This window comes from Dendroctonus ponderosae, unplaced genomic scaffold (assembly GCF_020466585.1).
Source record: "Dendroctonus ponderosae isolate FM_Combo_2020 unplaced genomic scaffold, Dpon_F_20191213v2 Dpon_F_20191213_1, whole genome shotgun sequence".
Lineage (NCBI taxonomy): Eukaryota > Metazoa > Arthropoda > Insecta > Coleoptera > Curculionidae > Dendroctonus > Dendroctonus ponderosae.
In genome coordinates, this window is record NW_026017110.1 from 39,756,807 (window position 1) to 39,779,052 (window position 22,246).

A 22,246-nucleotide genomic window follows, 5' to 3' on the forward strand; every position below is an offset into this window, starting at 1 on the left:
TGGCTTCGTAATTATTTAAAACTCCGGTAACCATGGTATTATACAGACTGACAATAAGATAGACAAGGATAAACGGTAAATTCAACAAGATTTGTTGACGAAATGTCAACCTGTTCTCATAACCTCAACCCTCAAACCATACAAGACCAAACATTTGAATGGTTAACTCCAAACAAGCTAGTGCCTGTGTAATTTCCTTATTATCCACTCTTATCAAGCACCTTCTCGTATTCAGTTAATTAACGCTCCATTTGTATCTCCTTGTGCTGTGTGTATCGTACAAAAGTGGTAAGAACGTAGCGCTTCCTCGGTATTTATTTGGTGCTTGGGAAAGTGTCAGTTATTGTGCTCTGAGTGCCCCTGGAAGGCCCTGATTCGGTTATGTCCAATACGTGTTCCTCTGTGCCTGGAACCCGATCATCTATCGTCCACTATCTTCCTGGAACCACTCTCCTCGCCCTTTGTTGGCGTGAGTTCTTTCAGCTTCTGCTATATTACTGTAGCATTTCCCTTGAACTAATCGAATATCCGCAAATTCGTGAAAGGAGATTCAAAGTAAGTCACAGTTTAACAAATTATTGTTAGTTATAGTTATTGACAAGGGCTATCCACCTGTAACTATCTGTTAATGACAAAAAATATGATTGCCGCTGTGCCTTTTCATCAAAAAATTGTAGAAGAGAACTTTTTTGATATCAAAAATTTTCGTAATTTGAAGCAAAGATGATAATTTTTCTTTTTGAATGCTGAAGTATTCCAATATGCTACCAATTAAACGTAGAACAATTTCAAAATAATGCTTAATAACAAAGTTAAAATTCGATCTTCAACTGTTAATATCTTCTAGAAAATTTCTATATTTTTCTCGTACTCTCCAAGGGAGCCTCTATCACTCCTTAAAAGGAATGACGCCAATTTTGATTCACCCTGTATAATAACTGACAAGACATCTTCGTTTAATAACCGCAAAGATGAAGTACAAAACACTGTAAATGAAGAAAATATAAAATATAAAATACTACCCATAATCCCACTCATTCCTCGTTCCTCTTTCTGAACACATCTATATTTGTGTATGAATCAACTGAAATTGGGTACAATTTTCGACAAGGACTGACATCGAAAGCAAACTTAAAGACCTGTAATTAGAGCTTTAAATCGCTTGTGGTCAACAGTAGGTTAGTTATTCATGTCTTTGCAATACACAACGACAATAATGCAACCAGTGCTGAATTAACAAAAATAAATCGATATACATCGAAATTAATTTGATACAATTTTGAGCATCACTTAATAGTGTCAAACAATCAGTTCTGAGCAGTAAATTTCAATTTCTCTAAAGGAAACGGGTGTTAATGGACTTCAAATCATCGAAATCCGGTTCTGCTGCGGGGGTTTCTCAATAATAATCCCGACGTCGGCAGCAGGTGTAAAGGAGAGGTAAGTGTCAGCGACAGGGGTCGCGCACCCTTACCTAATAAATGGGGCAATTTCCACACTTCCAGCTACCGCCACAAGGCGTCAGAAGCTGAGTCGACTTGTCCGACCGCCGCTTATTAGCACATCATATACCTGATGTCAGAGTGCCGCTGTTATATATTTGCATCGGTCGGTTATTGTCGAATTTTCAAATTTATGATTTTACTGCTTAGGTGTCCTTTAATTTAAAATAGAGCACAAGCCCTGATAAAAATCACACTTCAAATAGTAGATTATAGTCTCTGAACATAACACACAACAATATCGAACTTTGTTGTTGTATGTTACAGACATTTTATTAAACTTTACATTACAAATTGCTTACAGTTTGGTGACTATCGAGGTAACATATTGCTGCGGTTCTAACTTTATGAAAAGGAACATTTTAAACGTGAAATCACTAGAAGTGGTTAAAAGGGAATGCAGTTTAGTTGTTGATAACGGTTTTTTCGTGATTTGGGGCGCAAAAGTTGTAGATAACAGAAAATCTAGAATTATTCGATTTAATATCATCCGAAATTAACGTTCAAAATGGCCAAAAAACATTTTTTCAGTATTTAATTTTTTTCTCGTCCATATGTGATTTAATTTCCATGAAGATTTCAAAAAAAACTACCCTTTTCATCCAAGAACTTCGTCTTGATATTTCTTTGTATTTTGAAGCTCTAAAAGCGGCCATGAGAGAAGATTTCAAATAGATTTATCATAGTTGCATTCCAGCCTTAAAATGTGTAAGCAAAGATTTTATGTTCTTAATTTAACTTTTTCAACATGGTTTCAACTGTAATAATCTTACATAAAAGCATCTTATGTTATGTAGATATACTCCACTATTAGCAGAAATAATGAGTAAAATCTAAAATCATTGAAAATAATGGGCAAATATGAAACAGAAATACAATTTAATTTTTTCGCAATTTTCATCGGTTAAACGATAAATAAGCCACAAAAGCATTTTGAAAGTAGACATTTCATCAAATAAAATGACCTCTAAGACACTTTCGAGATACCAAAAAAGATCAAGGCAATTTTTGATAAAAGTTTAGGATAAGCCGAGTGGTTAGGTTTCGCCGTAAATCGCAAAAACCCGTTATCAACCCCTAAACTGCATCCCTATGTGACTATTTCCAGTGTTTTCGTGCTTATGTAATTTTTTTTTCTTAAAGCTGGAACCTCAACTACATTTTCCTTTTGGTCCTTTATTAATTTTGTTACTATATCAAAGTTCGTATACATCGGCACAGGCCTAATATAATTAATGTATGAACGATTTTTTATTCGTTAAGCTACCAAAATATTAATTATGATTCTATGATAACTGCTGTTCAGATAACTTAGATCTTCTAAGTATTGACTTGAAAAATCCGATTAATTTATAAATGCACAAATAATATTTTTAAACATATTACCTTCGATAGTTCACGCAGTCAATTGTTGCCCACTCTTATAGCAGCTCGCATTGAAGTTTGGAAAAGACTACACGCACTAACCCGCCATATCTCAATTTTTACGCGAAACACGAAAACACTTTACACAGTTAAAGTTTAGTAAAAATATGTATACTTTAAAGTTTTTCCCCATTATAAATTATATTCCCATTATCACCCAGACCGAAAACCAATTGTTGCACGCTACACTGAAGCCTGATTTGTCGTGTTTATTTAACACATTTTTTTACCGTAGAAGTAAACATCCAGGCATGTTTCCCATATTTGCAGGTAACTTAAAGCATCCAACAAAATCTTTACGGCAAACCAAGATGTGAGGCGTTGTTCAATTTTCGACAATATTGCAAATTGCCCATAGTTAAAATCACTTCTTTGGATCGGGTTTTATCAAGATAGACTTTGAAATTTGATTGTCTTAATCTTTCGAAAACAGATTTTAGTCTTTCGATATGTTCTTGTAAGGCGGTAGAGAAAATTATTATGTCGTCTAAGGAAACTAAACCAAATTCGATTTGAATTACTCTTAAGAAATTGTTCATTACGCGTTGAAAGTGGATTCTTGAATTATGCCGTTTTCAAACATTTTGTAAATTTGTGAATTTACTACTGTTTTATGTATGAATGAAAGAAGAAGAAGAGAGGCAGAAGAAAAATTTATTTTTTGGTTGATTTGATTTGTGAAACTCACTGCTGTGTTTTCACAATAGAAAATATCTTTATATTCAAAACATCATTTTCGAATAGCTTCGTATTCTTCTTCATTACAATATTTTTAACGTAGATTTTTGAGATTTGCTTTGACCTAACATGTTATTTTCAGTTTCTTCAATTGCATCTACATTTAATGGGGAAGAAATTGTATTACTGTGTTTGCACTGTAGTTATGGACTTCTACTAATGCAGCTGACATTTCAATTTTACCAAAATTTCTATATTCTAAGTTGTATTGATCGTTTTGTGTGTCGGGAACTTTTACACTTTGAGATGTTTGCGGTGGTTCGGTTTGAGATGTTCAGTTGGTATTGTTTGATAATATAAGGGTAATGTGACGTTTTCGGTGTGTAAATAGAAATCTTTTAAATTGATACTAGCACAAATACTAGTTAGAAAGTGGATTTATAAATGAATCTTGGTGAAAAATTAACAGTATAGAATTTGTGATGTCCAGGGAAATAAAAATATTCGAAAATTAGTAAATGCATTCTTTCATTGTGCATTGAAGTGGCACGTGCTGTTTTGACAAATAATAATTCTGAATCAATAGAGATTGGGGAAATTTGGTAAGCTAAATCAGGTTTTAGAAAACTTCTGCCGCTACCTGTGTCTATCAGAAAGTTTGCATTAATTTCTGGAATGTGTAGGACAGGTAATTTGTTCATTGAAAGACTGTTGATCAATTTTACGTTTTCTGGGGTAAAATCTGGGATTTCTTAAAATTTTCACAATTATCAACATTGAATTGCTGAAAATCTGAGTCTGAAATTGGTTGGTTTCCATACAAATTTTCATTTGTATGAAAACTGTGTTTGAGTTTTGTGGGTAGTCTTGTTCATTTTGTGAACAATAGTACTATCACAAGACTAAGACCAAGACTTGCATGGTATAAAAATGGTAAATAAAACAAACTCAACTATTAATAATGCATATAATTGGTCGCAAGGATTACATTATATTATGTTTATACAGCAACTGTATGTAAGGACTGGCAAGGGATATTAGAAAAACAATTATTACAGTGTGGATTGTAAACTGGTCTGGTAAACTGGTGGAAGTTTATTTTCTACTTGAGTTTTAATTTTTTATAGAATGCTTATGATAAAGACATTAATTAACTATTACAATTTGAAATCAAAATTTACTAAAAACTAAATCAAAAATTATTTTTCAAGAAATGAAAATTTATTTATGATCAAAATTAATTTTCTACATAGAACTTCATAAAAATAATATGATACAAATGATTGCAAGCTTTTCAAAATGTGGATGACCAAGAGCATAAACAGAGTAATCAACACGCTCATTCATTGGATAATCGATGACGATCATATCTAATAATTAAAGATGCTTTTGAAAAAAGTCGTTCTGCTGGAATTGACTTGGAGGAACCACATTAACACCTTAGCTATTCGTAATTATTGTAATTGTACTTTCCAAGTTACGGATAGCAGCCTATTTTCGTATAACATAGTGTAAGATATATTCACTTCTATAGTACCTATTTCGTCTTAGATGGGTATTAAGCAAAACCAATTAAACGTTAGCAAATGATAAATAGAGATTAAAGAAAGACAAATTGATATTAAGGAAATTATAAATAAAAACTAGAAAATATAAATATTTTATATTCAGCTACAGTCAAAGGTGTTACTCTATGCGACAAACTCAGCTTGTACTTGGACAACCAACAAAATCAATCAGCAATTGTATGTAGGCAATATCGACAACTAACTAACTTTATTTTGCAAATATTTATATCACTTACCGCCGATTTACGTAATATTAGAGAGAAAGGAAAACATCTGGAATCAATCACATTTTAGGTACGTTTGTTTTATTTATCTGACATTTGTTCAGATGTTTGGCTTCTAGTTTAAGGTTTTCGGTTAAGCTTTTAAAACGGTCCATTTTTCTTATTCATCACATTCGAGGGTTACGAGGTCAGATTTAATGCGGTTCAGTATCGGATTACCGTATTGGCCGCATTTCGGTTAGTTTCATCGTTTTCTACCGAGGCAACCGATCCTTAAAGCCAAATAATAATTTCAGCCGCACGGTCTTGCGGACTATCGCAGGACTTTTGCAAAAGTCTTGGTCTTATTCTTGCAAACCAGTCTTGGTCTTGCGAACCAAAGGCAGTCTTCGTCTTGGTCTTGGTCTTGGTCTTGGTCTTGCATGTTTTGCAAGAACAAACTTGTTTGTACCTCGTTTCATCAATAAATAGTACTTTGTCCAGACACTGACTGTTCAGACTGAGGTTCAATGGCGTCGTGCAAATGCCAATCTTGCTGCCCTATTTCTTCCAGAAATTAACCGAAATTGAAGAAGAATTAAGCCAAACTTTTTAGCTGGGCGTCTGACAAATAGCTTTGCTTCTACCAATCGTTTTTGAACTGTTCTTATACCAAAATACTTCCAAGGATCATTTTGGGCAATTTTTTAATACCTTTGTCGGTCAATACTATTGTATTTTTGTGGCATCCCGATTTCGGTAACTTGCTTAAATGTCCTCTTTTATTATAGGATCAAATTATCTGTTTATTGAGCACCTTTCATGAATGTATTTACAGCACTTGCTTTAAGTTTTTGGAAATTGAAATTCCTCGTGGGATGGATCAAAAATAAAAAAACAAAGTTCACACTATTATTTTCTAATTTCCGATCAGTAAAACCACTTTTTCAAACAAATTATTTAATATTTGTTTTACTTGTTACATGTTTGCTGGCGTGGTCGCTCTACTTGTGCCCGATAGTGTATGAAGTAAACTTTTCTTGTTCCCATAAACGTCCATTTATAAATAACTTTTATAAAAAAACACCAGAGTCAGTTGTAATACACTTTGATAACGTATTATGTTCACCCTCAAATCAAATCCAAGTTTCGAGATGGGCAAATAAACCCGACAAAAAGTTATATTTTATTGCAATGAGAACACACTATTTCAGCGATTACCCTACATCAAACCGAATCGAATAATATAAATCACCAAACAGATAATGAATTATTTCCTAATTAAGACGGAAATATTGAAGCACCTAATTCGAGACAACGTAAAAGTTTTATCGGAATATTAGAATAACAACTGCATCAATAACTTCTTAGAATGATGAAATAAGGTAACTGATAAACAGAATAAACGAGCGTACATGGAAAGGTTATCTCTAGAGGTTTTACAACCAAGTGATATTTTTTAGTTGCTTGTTTATAATCATAGGCTCACATACAAGGTCTCCGGTAATAACGTTGCTTATTGAAACGTATTTTGATTGTTTCTTATCAAATAATGTGGACTGTAACTTTGAATCAAAGATTATAAGGAAATAACTATCGTTGATTATGGTTTAATGCGGTTATTTTAAGCTGCTTTTAATTGGCCGTACTGGAAATTTTATTTTAGAATAAGCGAACGGTTCCTCTGATTACATTATTGGCTCATGTAGGTAGCATAGGCCAATAAGATAAGAAAACAAACGTTTTTATTCGTTCTCTAGAATTGTAAGTGGAACCAACCTGTACATGTAGTGTTTCCAAACACAAAAATTTAGAAGATGTCATCTTGAAACAAAAAGTATTTTACAACTCACCACGCAAATGATTAAGGATTGCATAATTTTAAGCATTTTGCATACAATTTTTATTATTTATGTATTCTATATCTGGCCAACCATTTCTAATTGGTCGAACGTCAAAGTATTATGCAGTTTAATCAAGGGCGAAAAATGAAAAAAACATCATAATTCTAAATATTTCAATGTATATTACCATTGTTACTATACAACGTGATTTACGATGACTGTGCAACTTCCCAACTTACAGTTGCGACTTACACCACTAACCTAATAGCAACTAGTATCGCATAAGGACAAACGCCGAGATTACTCAGCTTTATTACGACGAGGTTACTGTAAAAGAAATTAGGTCCCAGCGCCTAAGATGGTACGGGTATGTTCATATACTACGAGATGAAAGACTGACGAGACTGGCATGGGAGGAGAGACCGTCGAGAAAAAGGCCACTTGGGCGACCACCCCAGAGATGGAAAGACAACATCAAAGCAGATCTCACAAAAAGTAATACCCTTCTGATCGCGAATCTTTTGGAGGAGCCCGGTGCTCAAATGGGGTGTCCACCCGCAATTCAGAGCTCCCTGGAATCTCATAGCCACCCAACTCCTATTGGCACTTTCAAGAAGGTGAGCACCGGTAAACCAGGCGGATTTTCACCCTGCCTGGGCGAGAGGGGAACTAGGCAAAGAAACAGGACAACCCAAAAATAAAAACACATGGAATATACTACGAAGAAACCAGAGTTTACGGTGCAGGGGAGGGATACCTCAGTACCGGTCGGTGATGCGGGTGAGCACGCAGGCCCCACCCGACCGTCATCAAGCAACTGCCCACCACCACCCCCATCTCTCGTGATTGACGCATGTACCAGAGAAAGGGAAGGAAGTCTTTAATTACAACGTCTGAAAGGCAATACGCCAGAACAGGGCGCGCTCCCGATAATTACGGAAACATACTGCAAAGTGACACAAAAAGAAAACTCACCGATACCTTTTTTGTTGGCCTGGCGGAAATAAATACAAATGTTTGTATGGGAAAAGATCCATAGAAGAAGAAAAAATCTTCGATACCCTTTGAACTGACTGAAGCCATTGAATTTACCGTTGCTCTGACAGAAAAGCTCGGTAAGCAAGTGGAAAACAAAACCAAGCACGAGATTAAAGCGCTCAACTTAAACCTGAGCAAACAAGTTGAAATCTTAAAGAGACAAAGCAAGACAAAAGACAAATTCAGGATTGGCTCAAAAGGAATCGGTATGAGAAAGTGGAAGAAATGACTCGCCCAAAAATTCCCACGTCGGAGATAACGCGCTCCCCGGTAATAACAACGATGAGCGCGCGGACAATAAACGAAGTAAACATTAAAAAAAACGGTGATATATAAAGATGCTGGCACGCATACCGGACAACCGGATGAGCTAAATAGTTTAGAAATGGTAACAGATGTTCAGAGCTGGCAAGAGGTCGCGAAAAAAACGTGGTTAAATGAACTCTTGCAAGCAACTACCGTTATAACCGGAAATCCATGCGAATCCCAAGCAGAAAACATAAAGGTGGTCTTTGTAGAGCCTGACGATAAAAACATAGAGAAAAGCATCCAGCACCTGTTCAGTCGGAAATACCCAGAGCTGAGGCAAGTTACGTAGGACTATGACCTTCTTGAACTCACCTCTAGGCTCAGATCTAAAGCGGCAAAAGCAAACCAGAAAAAAAAGCTAATAAACGCTCCAAAGAGGACTAATAAACTTGAGCATTTTTATTTGGTCTGGTGAAGGTTTGGTCTGCGTCTGATTGTGACTGGCCCCGATCTCATTCAGAAGCTTGCCTGCTATGTCTTTCTGTCAGACGTTGTTGTGTTATTTTGCTCTTCCCAGGATGAGGCAATGCAACATCATGTAAGATGAAAACAGAACCCCACTGCCTATATTAATAACGAGGACTAAAATTTAAAAAATTCCGAATAAACTGGCAAAGGACTTACTTAACCTTTTCAAATGAAAGTTACTTATCAATTAAATTTAAAAAAATAGTAAAACCAAGCAAACTTGTATAAATAATTAAATAACGATGTTTGTTTCGCGTTTCATAAAATAATAGAATGAGCGATTTATGATTGGAGAATAATTTTGAAGCTCTAAAGATCCGATCTGTAATTTCTTAAGCAATTATTTTATTGATGTTTGTTCAATACGTAATAAGATTTGCGCTCTCTGCTTGGATTCATCTGTTTCAGTTTGATTTTTTTTTCGCTTTTTTTTACTTTTACTGGTGATTGGTATTTTTATTGAATTAGGTATACCTTTTTAACATTTTGTTGTGTGCAACACCAACAAACATTCTAAAAGCATATTTTTGTATAGGAAAAGGTAAAATTATTGTTTAAAGTAAAGCATTTGCTGAATTTCAGAAAGCCCATTGTTACAATCAAATGAAATGGGGACACTTTATTTCATCCCCTTTTGATTAAACTCTTCGGCTTTACCATTCCCTTGGTAATTTCATTTAGTTTTACTGCCCATTTTGCTTGCAGCCAATGTACTCAGGTGTCGGTCCTCATCCGGATTTAATCACGCGGTTGACAAGGTGTAAGACCCACCCCTGCATGCTGACAAAAGAAGCAATCTGAGAATGTGGGAAGGGAATGACACGTACGTGTACGGGCTTTGGGCTCTACTAGCGGATATGTAAAAGTTTTGTTGTTCACATACAGTTTGTAGAAGAAGAATTTATTTATAGAGCAATAGAGCAGCAGAAGTGAAAGTCAATGAACTAACATGAACCATAAACATTTTTTAAGTACCTTTTGGATTGTTGTAGAGCAAAAGCACAGTTACGTTGTACAAAGAATCGCAAATAGTCACAGCTACTAAGCATACCGTTATGGACCCACAATTTATATTATAACGTAGAAGTTTTTAACTACCAGTAATATGCAAAAAGACAAGACTATAAAGTAGCATTGATGTCACCTTTGTCATTTTGGAGCGCAGCTAACAAAACTGCACCCACTGAAAATGAGTGAAGTCTTTGTACATTGAGTAAAAAGCCCAAATGGGAATCATAGCGATTTGAAACCCGGGAATTGGCCTGGTTAAATTGTATTGAACAACTACGTTCTTCACTTACGAGTGGAAGCGCAAAACGCAAACTTACGCAGGAAATGTGGCAAATAATGAGGAGCGTTTAGGCCTATTTACATAGTTTGATCAGCTTGCATTTGACATTGGACAAGTAGTTTCTTAACTTGAAACGCAGAAGCGCAATACGGTAGCTTGTGAGAGAAAAGTGAAAAATTATTTTCTGGATCCTCGGCTTATTGTGGTTTATTTGGCAGCGTCAGGGTCTGTTCATAGAATTTGATCAGCTGTTTTCATTGTGAATTGAAAATTTTCACTCACAAACAAAAGCGCAATAAGGTGACTTGCGAAAGAGTCCAAAGTAATTTTGTGGTACCGGGAGCATATCACTTTGACTACTTTCGAAGCACGTTTTATTCACAGAGTTTGGCCAGCTTTCGTTTTGCACAAATGGAAAAATAAACACGAGTAATCCGTTTGTTAATATAGGCTAATATGGAATCATGTATGGATCTGTTCGGACAAGATCGCCTTCCTAATTCGGCTCATAGAGCAGGAAACATAGATTTATAGAAACGGTCTTATTGTTTATTACTGTATTCCAAGAAAAAGTAATTTTTTAATATAACTTCTGTTAACGTAAGCAGCTATAAGGAGGCTGAGGCTCGCATAACTAAACAAATAAGAAGATGAACTTAGGATTTAACTGGTGAGAAAGTAAGTCCCCAAGGATTCTAATGCCTGCAAGTAAAGCTACAAGCACCAGACATACTTATTCATATAAATGACCTAACCAATTGCATAAAGAATATTCAGCTGACTAATCAACTGTGTACGAACATGAAGAGGAGCTGAAGCTGATTATGATCATATGCTTGTCCAAGCCAAAGTAAGATTGCTAATTGCTACCGAAAAAGGGATGAAAGCAGAGAAAGGATAAAAGAAAGAAAGTCATCACGGCTAAGTTTATAGATGCACAAACAGCACGACTGTATATGGAAACTATCATAAAGGCCTTGTCAAGTTTAATCAAACCTAATACCCGCGACGTAGAGAAGATGTGGACGCACAGTAAAGGAATCATCTCTACAGTTAATGAGGAGATATTGGGATCGAAGATAAGGCAAGCTATAAAACCCTGGTTGAAGACCGAATGCCAGGAGCCGTATGAGTAAGGATGCATTAAGGTCAAAGCGATATTTGAGGATTTGCGGAATAACAACTGGAAAATCAACTTAGAACAAGGAAAATCAACTTAGATTCTATTTTTTTCTACTCAGTCTACTGCTAGGTGCCTGTTCTACTACGCCGTGTGGTCGTGTTTATTTTCTGGTTAGTGTTAAATGTCAAATCTAAGCTTCACAAAGTTTAACAATGGGTAATGGGTAGTTCTAAAGTCGACAATCTTCAAACCAGTAGTACAAACAAAGTTTTGAACAATTCAGTAATAAGTGAGTTATTATCGAGTGAACGTTTTATTGAAGATCTGTCTAGATTAGATATCATCTAACATTTCAACTGATTTTTGCGAACCCATTGCTTCGCTTGCGTACAAATTCACTGTTTTCGAAGAAAAACGTGTCAACAAAACCACACAACCGGAACGTGCTTTGAATTCTGCCTGGCAAGGATCCCGTATGAACAACATCACAATGTATGGGATCTGGGGGTAGCTCAGCAAAATCAGGATACAATTCAAGTAGTGAAATAGGTTATTAAAAATAAACTGAACATAAAAATTTCTGGCTACGCCATAGACAGTGCTCACCATTTACGAAATAAAAATTCTAAATACGACCATCCCACAATTGTCAAATTCGCTACCACTTCAGCCAAAAACCAAATCCACAAGAGTCATCCACCTCTAGGATCATCAAACAAGATCTCACCAATCACGTCCTAAATGTTTATAAAAAGGCGATCAACTTATAGTCTAGGAACAATGTTTTGAGCAATAATAGAGAAATATATGTTAGACCGAATGCTAAAATACCAAAAAGAAGTTGCTTAACTGGCTTAAATCGTTTACAAAAACTCGGGCAGTCATCGGCAGCGTCAGCTTCACTTAAATTGCTTTCTGTATTTTATATCAACATTTATTGTTAATTATGGTCAGTTTGCAGATATACTTGTGAAGTGAAACACAATTCGCCCTTCGTGTCAGGGCACAAACAAATTCCATTAGAAATGTTATGTTACCTTTAACCTTAAGGCTAAAAAGAACAACAAATATTTTTTGCAAATGGTGGTATCGCCAAAACTTAGCACTGATATCGCACTAATTTGTTTGTGATTATGCTATTATTTCCGTTTCAATTCAAAAGATACGCTTATTACAGATTTAGCCCATCCTACTGATAAGTCACATCGGTCATTTCATTTATGTTGCAATAAGGAACTGCCATAAATGTTAAGTATCAGATTCTATTTGCTAATCAATTCCTTCTTTAAAAATGATATTGGTGAGCAATATGCAAGTTCCACTGAATAAACATTTCATTGAACTAATAAAACTTTCCAAGAAAGTTAGAAGGTGCCCAATCAAACCAATTTAGCAAACCAGGCGGCATGACAGAGTCTATTTGGTCAATCGTCCGCACGTTTCGAATCGTAAAATCCCTTAAGGATACACGGGCAGTCAAGTGCGAAGCGATGCTGCTCCTGCAATCCAAGATAGCCGGAATTACATCCCGTTCCTGAACGGTGGACGCTTGCAGGATTAGTGGTTAGGTGAAGTGTCGCCGAAAGATCGAAGTTTCACCTTTGGTGGCAGATAAGGGGCTTCCGGAAGTAAAAACCAATACCTTCAATATTTTAGGCAAGACCGTTACGTCTTGATATTTTACCTTTAATTGAATCATACCGGTAGTAAACAATATTTGCTCTCTCATCAATTATTACTCACTTAGCCTCATTTTCACTTGCTAAGTTCTACTCAATTCCAAAGTTTTCTGAAGATAATTGCCGAATAAGAACTGATAAATATAAGTTACTGATGTATCAAACCGGTTAAAAATTAATTTGAAAATATCGCTTTGCATTAATACAAACGGCTTAGTTATTATTCAACAAATGGATTGTTGGCTGATAAATCCAGATTGGGCAAAATTGTTCAAGTAATTGGCCAATTTGTAATTTGCTATAACAAAAGTTTATAGGCCCACATTATCCTAATCTTGGTTCCCTTAACTGCAAACTGCAAACAAAAAATGTTGTTGACTTGTCGAGACAAACAATTTTCAGCACTAAGATATTTTGATATTATGATACGACCGTTTGAGATATTTGTAGGGAAAAATAACTACCTCCTGTAAAATGTACAAAAATACGTTTTTTTAAGTTTTATTGGTTATTTAATCAAAACATTTTTATAATAATTAATTTTGAATCTATGGAATTAACATTGATGTGATCAACTCACACTTTGTGACAATAAATTTGAATGCGACAAGACGAGGTTTAACTAAATTAATTTACTTGTTAATCTAACCGATCATACAAAATTTGCGTCCACGTCAGTGAATTCCCTATTGGGTATCATCAAAAATCTTAAACCGTATCTTAATACCTTAAAGCCTTAGCTTTCCTTCACTATTCGCCATCAGTTTCGCAAGATGCCACATTAACAATTTTAACAACGTTCAGTTACTGTTTTCAAACCAGCCTGTTCCTTAGTCTGTGCGAAACCAGCAAATTCCAAGGTAATAAGGTAGTCAACGGAGTGGAAAGTGTGCTTTTACACTGAGGAGAAGATATCGGGCTAAGACCGTTTTACGACCCCCGGTCTAGAGACACGATTACAGTTTTTCAATTAATTACTAAAGGTCGGATTATGAAGGTAAGATCCTTTCAGAGGGATTATTCTTAGCCTGTACTCGAAAACGGAAAAGCTATATGTAAAATAGGTTCAAATCACTTTAGAAGTTAACATTCTTTTAGGCAAAACACATTTTCTTTCAAGTATACGTTTAGACCACCATGTAAATTTGATATTAGATGAATACTTTATTCTATACTAAATTTATAATCTTTGTCCCATTGCAATTGAAATATCGTATGTTAAAGCGATGATAATGTTTTAGCGGTGAATTATTGACAATCTGCAGTTTTTGGACATTGAATTTTCGGACTACTACGATATCCATGGCCCCCCGGGAATGTATAATAAAGAGAATTCAACGTACTTTTGGTGACAAATCAAACCAAAGCTAGGGGAACTGAAACCCAACTTTTAAACCTATTGTAAAATATTTATTCTAGTTTTTCGTATTTTTAGGCCGTCGTGAAATAGGTATAATTCCCAGCGTTTTCTTCGACAATTTTTCGAGTTATTTTCTTGATCAGCATTCGTCACGACTGGCGTATTACTACAGCCGGTATGTCAATTCGCAACTATGACTTTAAACGGCATATGTTAAGTTTTAGATTGTCGCAGCGGACCTTCCGCTACCGCCTGAGAGAAAAAAAGTTGAATAATAATCCTTAAAGGATTGTAAATTATTTATATGTGATTGTTGCAATTGTTCTTACCACTAATTACTTTAAAACTGATTTCAGAGTTTACAACCCTCCACATGGCAAAACGCATATTTTATTTCGAAACTGCCAAATGGAAATATAAAGATTGCCCCTTATGTTTCTTTGGCTTGCCGCAATTTTTTTTATTAATACCAATTATTTCTTTCCGCTGAACTTTCTGTAGTCTATAAAGCAGCAATCTTTCAAATACTCATATAGCTTATATTACTTTATAATTGCTGCAAACGTTTTCAACAAGTATTAAAAATAAATAATTATTATTTCTCTGCCCTAGCAAGTCGCTATTTATTCTTATAGTGGAGGCATCGGAGAAATACCAACATGGTTTAAAACAAGTCAGTTAGCTAAATTATTTTACAATTCGATCAAACAAATTTCTGTAATGAAGTGTGCATGCGTCTAATCCAAACATTCCTGGTCAACAACAACTTTACTGGATACTATGGACATCAATTTATATTTTCTCTCTCCTCACAACCCTAGTCTGCCCAGATTGTTTCATCATCATCAGCCTCTCGACTTCCACTGCTGGACATAAGCCTCCTCAAGTGTCTTCCATTTTACTCTATCTTGCGCGGTTCCAATCCAGTTTGTGGATATTCGCTTCGAAACATCCGTCAGTCATCAGGGCTGGCGGTCTCTCTACACTTCTCTTGTCATCCCGAGGTCTCCATTCCAGTAATTTTTTCGACCATCTCCCGTTCTTTGTTCTAGCCACATGTCCAGCCCTTCTATTATGTCTTGGATTCCCGTTCTGCGTCCCAAATCCACGTTTCGGACTCTGTCTCTCAGGCTCACACCTACCATTGCTGTCTCCGTTTTTCTTTGTGCTACCTGAAATTTTGTTATAGTTTCCCTTGTCAGTGTGAGAGTTTCTGCTCCGAATATGATCACCGGTAGTATGCACGTGTTAAAGGTTTTACGTTTTAGACTGATAGGCATATCACTTTTAAGGACTTTTCGCAGCTGTCCAAAAGCAGCCTATCTCAGGGAGATTCTCCTTTGAAGCTCGTTCGGCTGGTTATCCCTGCCGATACTAATTTCATGACCCAGATACACATACTTTTCTGCTGTTTCTATGTTTGTTCCGTGTATTTCTATGGTTTTACTGGGCTAGTTTATACTAAGACCCAGTTTTTTGCCGCTGCATGTAGTTCCCTTAACATATCTCCTATTTTTCCTAAATCGTCCGAGATAATAACGATGTCATCAGCGAATCTGAGATCACTGAGATATTCTTCATCGACGTTAATTCCCTGGTCCTCCCATTCAAGAGATTTAACAGCATAATCCAAACTCTATCATACATAGAACTAAGAGAAAGATTAGAGTTGCTGAAGCTATGTGCACACTTTCTATCCCCACTGTTGCAATTGCGTACTACTTCTTACCTTATATAGGCCCGATTCCTCAGAGGGTTGCTATCCTTTTCAAGGGTTTGACTCATGGCCACATCACCGTCAGGTTAGTATTCAGTATTTCGCACCCACGAAAAAAGGTGAAAAAATCCACTTTGTCACCCATATGTTGAGTATATCTTCCCGCTACTTTTGAGCTGGCTTTACCAGACTGGTCGCCGTACTGTTAAGGCCGACTAGTCAAGTTCTTTTAGTATTCCAATTTTAACTTTAGTCTGTTTTCTAGTAAAATTGTCATATACAATTTTAGACTTTTAGAACATTTCGAACATTTCTGACCATTGTTTTTGCATGTTCCGTTCGGTGCTCTTGGGGATGTTCGCTTGTAATTTGACGAGTAAGATTTATATCTTTTTACTTTGTTTTGTCTGCGAGATATCCTCCAGGGTGCTTACTATTGCTTTGTTTGTTGTTTTTCAGCGGCGTTGACGATGACTTAATTATCGAAAGCGTTTGGCCTTAATTATACGCAGACACAGTTCATTACAGAAACTTGTTTGATTTAATTTAGTAAAGTGTGTACACACCAACTTCTTCTTCCTGTAAATTACTTTAGCTTGAAACAAAATCTACGAAAAATGTATATTTTTCGATCAAGAGGTGGAATTATTTACAGTATAACTGTAGCCCAATGGTATGGGAAATAAAATTATCTTTAAATTTCCCAGTACAGGTAAAACACTATTGACTTTCGATTTTACACCTTTCAGACTGCTCAGCAAACCAATGCGTTACTTAATTATCTTTAGAGAATCAAATTTATTTGAATTTAAAAGTGGTTAAACAGTAATGTAGACATAAAAGCCACGTTTACACAGATTTAGCAAAATTCGAACAGACGAGAACCAGTTACTTACAGGTGCTTGAGAAATTACCATAAGTATTACGGGATTTGCACAAGCGATAACCCGTTTCGTTTTTATTTAATTTTTTTAAGCGTGTGCCACATCTGGCCATGTGAGCGCATATCACGTTGGGGTGGCAAATAAGAATTAAATACGCCTTTTGTGTAAATGCAGATCCATTGTGTTCCACCTCAAGTCACCCTCTCTCTGCCATCTGCCAGTCACCGGTACTTTGAACTCCCGTGTGTGTAAACCCCCGCATAATTCTGAACAATCAGTTTCGAACAGAGGAAATACGTCTTTCTTTAGAATGGCCTTTCGGAATTGATTTACCTGCAATACTACTGTACTAAAAAATAGTACACGGTTTATTTATACGAGTATACGCATCTGAGTTTGATTTGATTAACATGATTTTACAGAAGCACATCTTAAAAGTCAAAGCCAATTCATACCGATACGGTTTTTGATGGAATTTCAAAAAGAGTGATTAAGATTATTCTTACAAGATAATACAATAGAGCATCATTTCATCCCTTTTATCATTCAACCTTTGCATCCAAATACCTGAATATTGGAAATATTTTTTACAGTCAAGTTCCTGTCTGCTTATTTAAAAACTTGCAAGACTTTTGAAAAAGTTGACACGCGTACCTGCAAATATGCAATGTCGCAAAATACTGGCATTGAGTACATTCTACTTTCCGGTTCTGCTACCTAAAAATCTCTACGACATATAACACCACAACAGAGAGCAAATTGTAACGGAGATGCATCGAATCTTCCTCACCAATTTCTTTGGCTTAGAAATTACTTTTGTGGTACTGAGCTGAAGTTAGATACCGATTTAAAATAGCATTTGTGCAACAACAGTTGAGGTCAAATTTTGTTACTAAAAATTGAAAATGCGAGCATTATTAATCGGCAGATGGGCCGATATTAAGCCTAATGTGATTTACACACTTACGCATAATGTGAATGATATCCGCTATCTATTAAAACATTAAAATAAATATATTTTGAAAGCGAAATGGCTTTTAAAATATAGTATGTTTCAAATGAGAGGTATCAGCATTGAGATTTCTAGACGCCAGAGTTCTCCCCCATTCAAACCAGGTAATCCAAGTTCTCCCAAACAATCCCCAAATTCTATTTTCAAACCCCAACTGGCCTCATGGCAATTTTTGAAAATTAAAAAAAATACTTTACGAAACGAATACCCAACCTAATGCCCAAAATACCCAAACTACACTTTCGGCAACTCAAAACGTTTCCACTCTCTCATGTAACCTAAACAATAAATTAACCAAACTGGCCAAACTTTTACTTTTCTTTTTATTTTTTATTTTCAATTTCGCTTTATTTCCCTACCCACCACACCCTCTCTCAGCCTCTATCATGAAATCAGCAAAAACACTAAACGCCTTGAATGGCTAGGTCTATTAAATATCAACACAACGGGATCTCGTGAGCCGTAGTAAAGACACGAAGTCGGTTAAATTAAGGCAAAAGACGCTTTTTGATGCTGAACAAAATGGTGTTTTAAAAATTCCGACCACTTCCGGAAACATTCGCGACACATTCTTGTGAGCTTATCCGAAGAGATATTCCAAATTAATTACCACATTATTAAAACATCTTCTTACTCTCTATAATATTATACCACCAGGTCTAGAATTCAATATACTACGACCATCATTAACTTTTTATTTTAAAACGGAACTATATGTTTAACACAGGTTTGAATGATCAATGGACCCTTGAAGGTACAGTAAAACGGTACAGTTTAAGCAATTTAAATTTAATTTGTTGGTACGGCTGACAGAATTTGTTGAAATTAAATTAGAATTCGAATAATTGAAAAATTAAACAATCATTCTATGTGCCGGTTTATGAAAGTTGGTAAGCATTTAAACTAGTAATACTGAAACTAAAATTATATTGACAACAAAACATTATTGGCTGTTTTTGGCACTCTAAACAATCAAAAACATTTAGTTGTGTGAAATATGTCGCTCGATTTTTGAGACAATTTATAAAGTTACATCTTAATTCATTTTTCATTGTCCCAGATCCTCCGTTACCACAATCTCCTTGACCGTATTTTTATTGCACCTTACAGAAAGTAGAAAAATGAAAACATGAAATTTGCCACTGTAAATAAAATTTGTTACTAAAACCTTCCGGGGTATACCTGAACGTTGAGTGATTAATTAAATGAGTCCTATTAGGGTATACCTGAACGTTGAGTGATTAATTAAATGAGTCCTATTAGGGGACACTATAAATGTTTTTCTAAATAAATTCTTATAAATCTAGGTCSTACTTACAGTTTTGGATAATTAMATTGCGAMGAAACGGCTAATGTTTGAAGAAAAACATACAGTCACATGAGTTGGGTATRTAGAATTCATAAACCTGTGTCAAACTTACGGMCGTATTTAAAAAACAAGTAGGTACCGAGATGATAATGGCGGGACAACAAAACTTTGAATTCCCAATCTGAAAAGTATAATTTTTATTTTAAAATATCAGACATTCATTTTAAAGTCTCGCTCTAAATAAGTTCCTTTGTAGCCTTAAATATGTAGTATAATATATTATACTACATATTTAAGGCTACAAATTTATACTGCCTAATTAACATTCCGGAAATACCTATTGCTTCGTAATTATTTAAAACTCCGGTAACCATGGAATTAAATAGAGTGACAATAAGATAGTCAAGGATAAACGGTAAATTTAACAAGATTTGTTGACTGCGGAACGTACTTTCGAAATGTCAGACTGTTCTTATAACCTCGAATTGGTGTTTACAAAAAACCATACAACACCAAACACTTGAATGGTTACCTCCAAACTCATCAARMWAGTGTAGAAGAGAACYTSTYTGATATCAAAAAATYTCSTWATTTGAAKCSAAGMTCGTAATTTWTCARGCAGCTTCCCGTATTCAGTTAATTAACTCMTGCTCYATTTGTACATGTGTGTGCTCCTTGTACTGTGTGTATCGGACAAACGTGGTAGGAATGTAGCCCTTTCTCGGTATTTATTTGGTGCTTGGGAAAGTGTCCGTTATTGTGCTCTGAGTGCCCCTGGAAGGCCCTGATTCGATTATGTCCAATACTTGTGCCTCTGTGCTTGGAACCCGAACATCGATTGTCGTCCACTATCTTCCGGGAACCACTCACCTCGTTCTTTGTTGGCGTGAGTTCTTTCAGCTTCTGCTATGTTACTGTAACATTTTTGTAGCAAATTCAAAGTAAGTCACAGTTTTACAAATTATTGATATTATTGACAAGGGCTATCCACCTGTGACTTTTCATCAAGAAATTGTAGAAGATAACTTTTTTAATATAATTTTTTTTTTGTAATTTGGAGCAGAGATCGGAGTTTTTTCTTTTTGAGCGCTTAAGTATTCTGACGCTAAAGAAATGTGTTTTTTAAATATTTTTCTCGTACTCCCCAAGTGAGCCTCTATCACCCCTTAAAAGGAATGACGCCAATTTTGAATCACCCTGTATAAGTATTAAGAACACTCTAAGATCCAAATCTTGTGCTACATTGCTCAACTCAAATAACTAGTGTCAATCCCAAGAGAAAATTACACAAATTCTGGCCAAAGTTAAAGGGAGGGATCCTTAACTGACCATCCAAATTCGATTAAGTGGGACTTGGTAAATCTCAATTAATGCATTTGCTCTGACGTCCTGAAATGTTCAATTTGTTATACACATAAATCTTTGATACTATCAACTGTCTAGATACAAGAGTGCAATGTTACTTTATGGCAAAACAGAATTCTGAACCCTGCAACGTGTTGGGTAAGATGTTTTATAAGATATCTATTTTACAATAGGGTGATATTCCATGAGGGAGATCAAGAATTCAGATATTGGCCGACCCACAGAATAAATGTTGATTGAACATGTCTGATGTGAATAGTAATTCATGTTATAAAACAAGTTATATATTTATTATTCTTAAAATTAAAATGAGTAAATATGTAATGCAAAATCTAAGGAAGTGGTTGGGTCTGTCAGCGATCCAATTGTTTAGACATGCTACTAATAAAATTCGAATTAACATATTAATAGCCAACGTCTAAAAGGAATAGGACAATTGAAGAAGAAGAAGTACGGAACTTCGAACATTTCCTGTGATTCAACAAATTAATTATTGTATTTTCGTTGATCGATATTCATCAGTGATGCATATTTGCGTTTTTGGCAAATATCTCAGTTTTTAATACGAATAATTTGTTTTGCTATTTTTTCTGTATTCCTAAAACACCACCAGAGAATTGACCCTAACTTTCAATCACCATTTAGAATCAAGTGTGGAGAGTTTAAAAATATAAAAATAATAAGAACACTTTTTTAATGGGTTTCACTAGTAGTAGGGTAGTAATGTGAGCAAAGGCCCTTGCCGCCAGGGTTACACCAAGTAGAACTGACTAATGTAACATGCGTAAATTACATGAGTTACATACATTCATGTTATGCATTTGTATGTACTAAAAATGTTGCAGAAACCTAGGCAGTAAACCGAATGATAGTATACAGGGTGATTCAAAATTGGCGTTATTCCTCTGGAAGTGTTGTCTGGCGCTATTATAGGAGTTTTAGTCAGGCGCTATTAAAAACTGAGAAATTTGCAAAAAACTATATCAGAAATACGGCAGCAATGTTTTTCAAGGTAATCTGCCGACTTAACATTGTGCAAATACCTGTTGCTTCGTAATTATTTAAAACTCCGGTAACCATGCAATTATACAGAGTGTCAATAAGATAGACAAGGATAAATAGTAAATTCAACAAGATTTATTGACTGCGGAACGTCCCTTCGAAATATCAATCAACCTGTTCTCATAACCTCTGAATTGGTGTTTATAAATAAACCATACAATACCAAACATTTGATTGGCTAACCCCAAACAAGCTAGTGCCTGTGAAATATCCTTATTATCCACTCTTATCAAGCAGCTTCTCGTATTCTGTTAATTAATTAAATTCTGCTCCATTTGTATTTCCTTGTGCTGTGTGTACCGTACAAAAGTGGTAGGAATGTAGCCGTTCCTGGGTATTTATTTGGTACTTGGGAAAGTGTCAGTTATTGTGCTCTGAGTACCCCTAGAAAGMCCTGATTCGATTATGC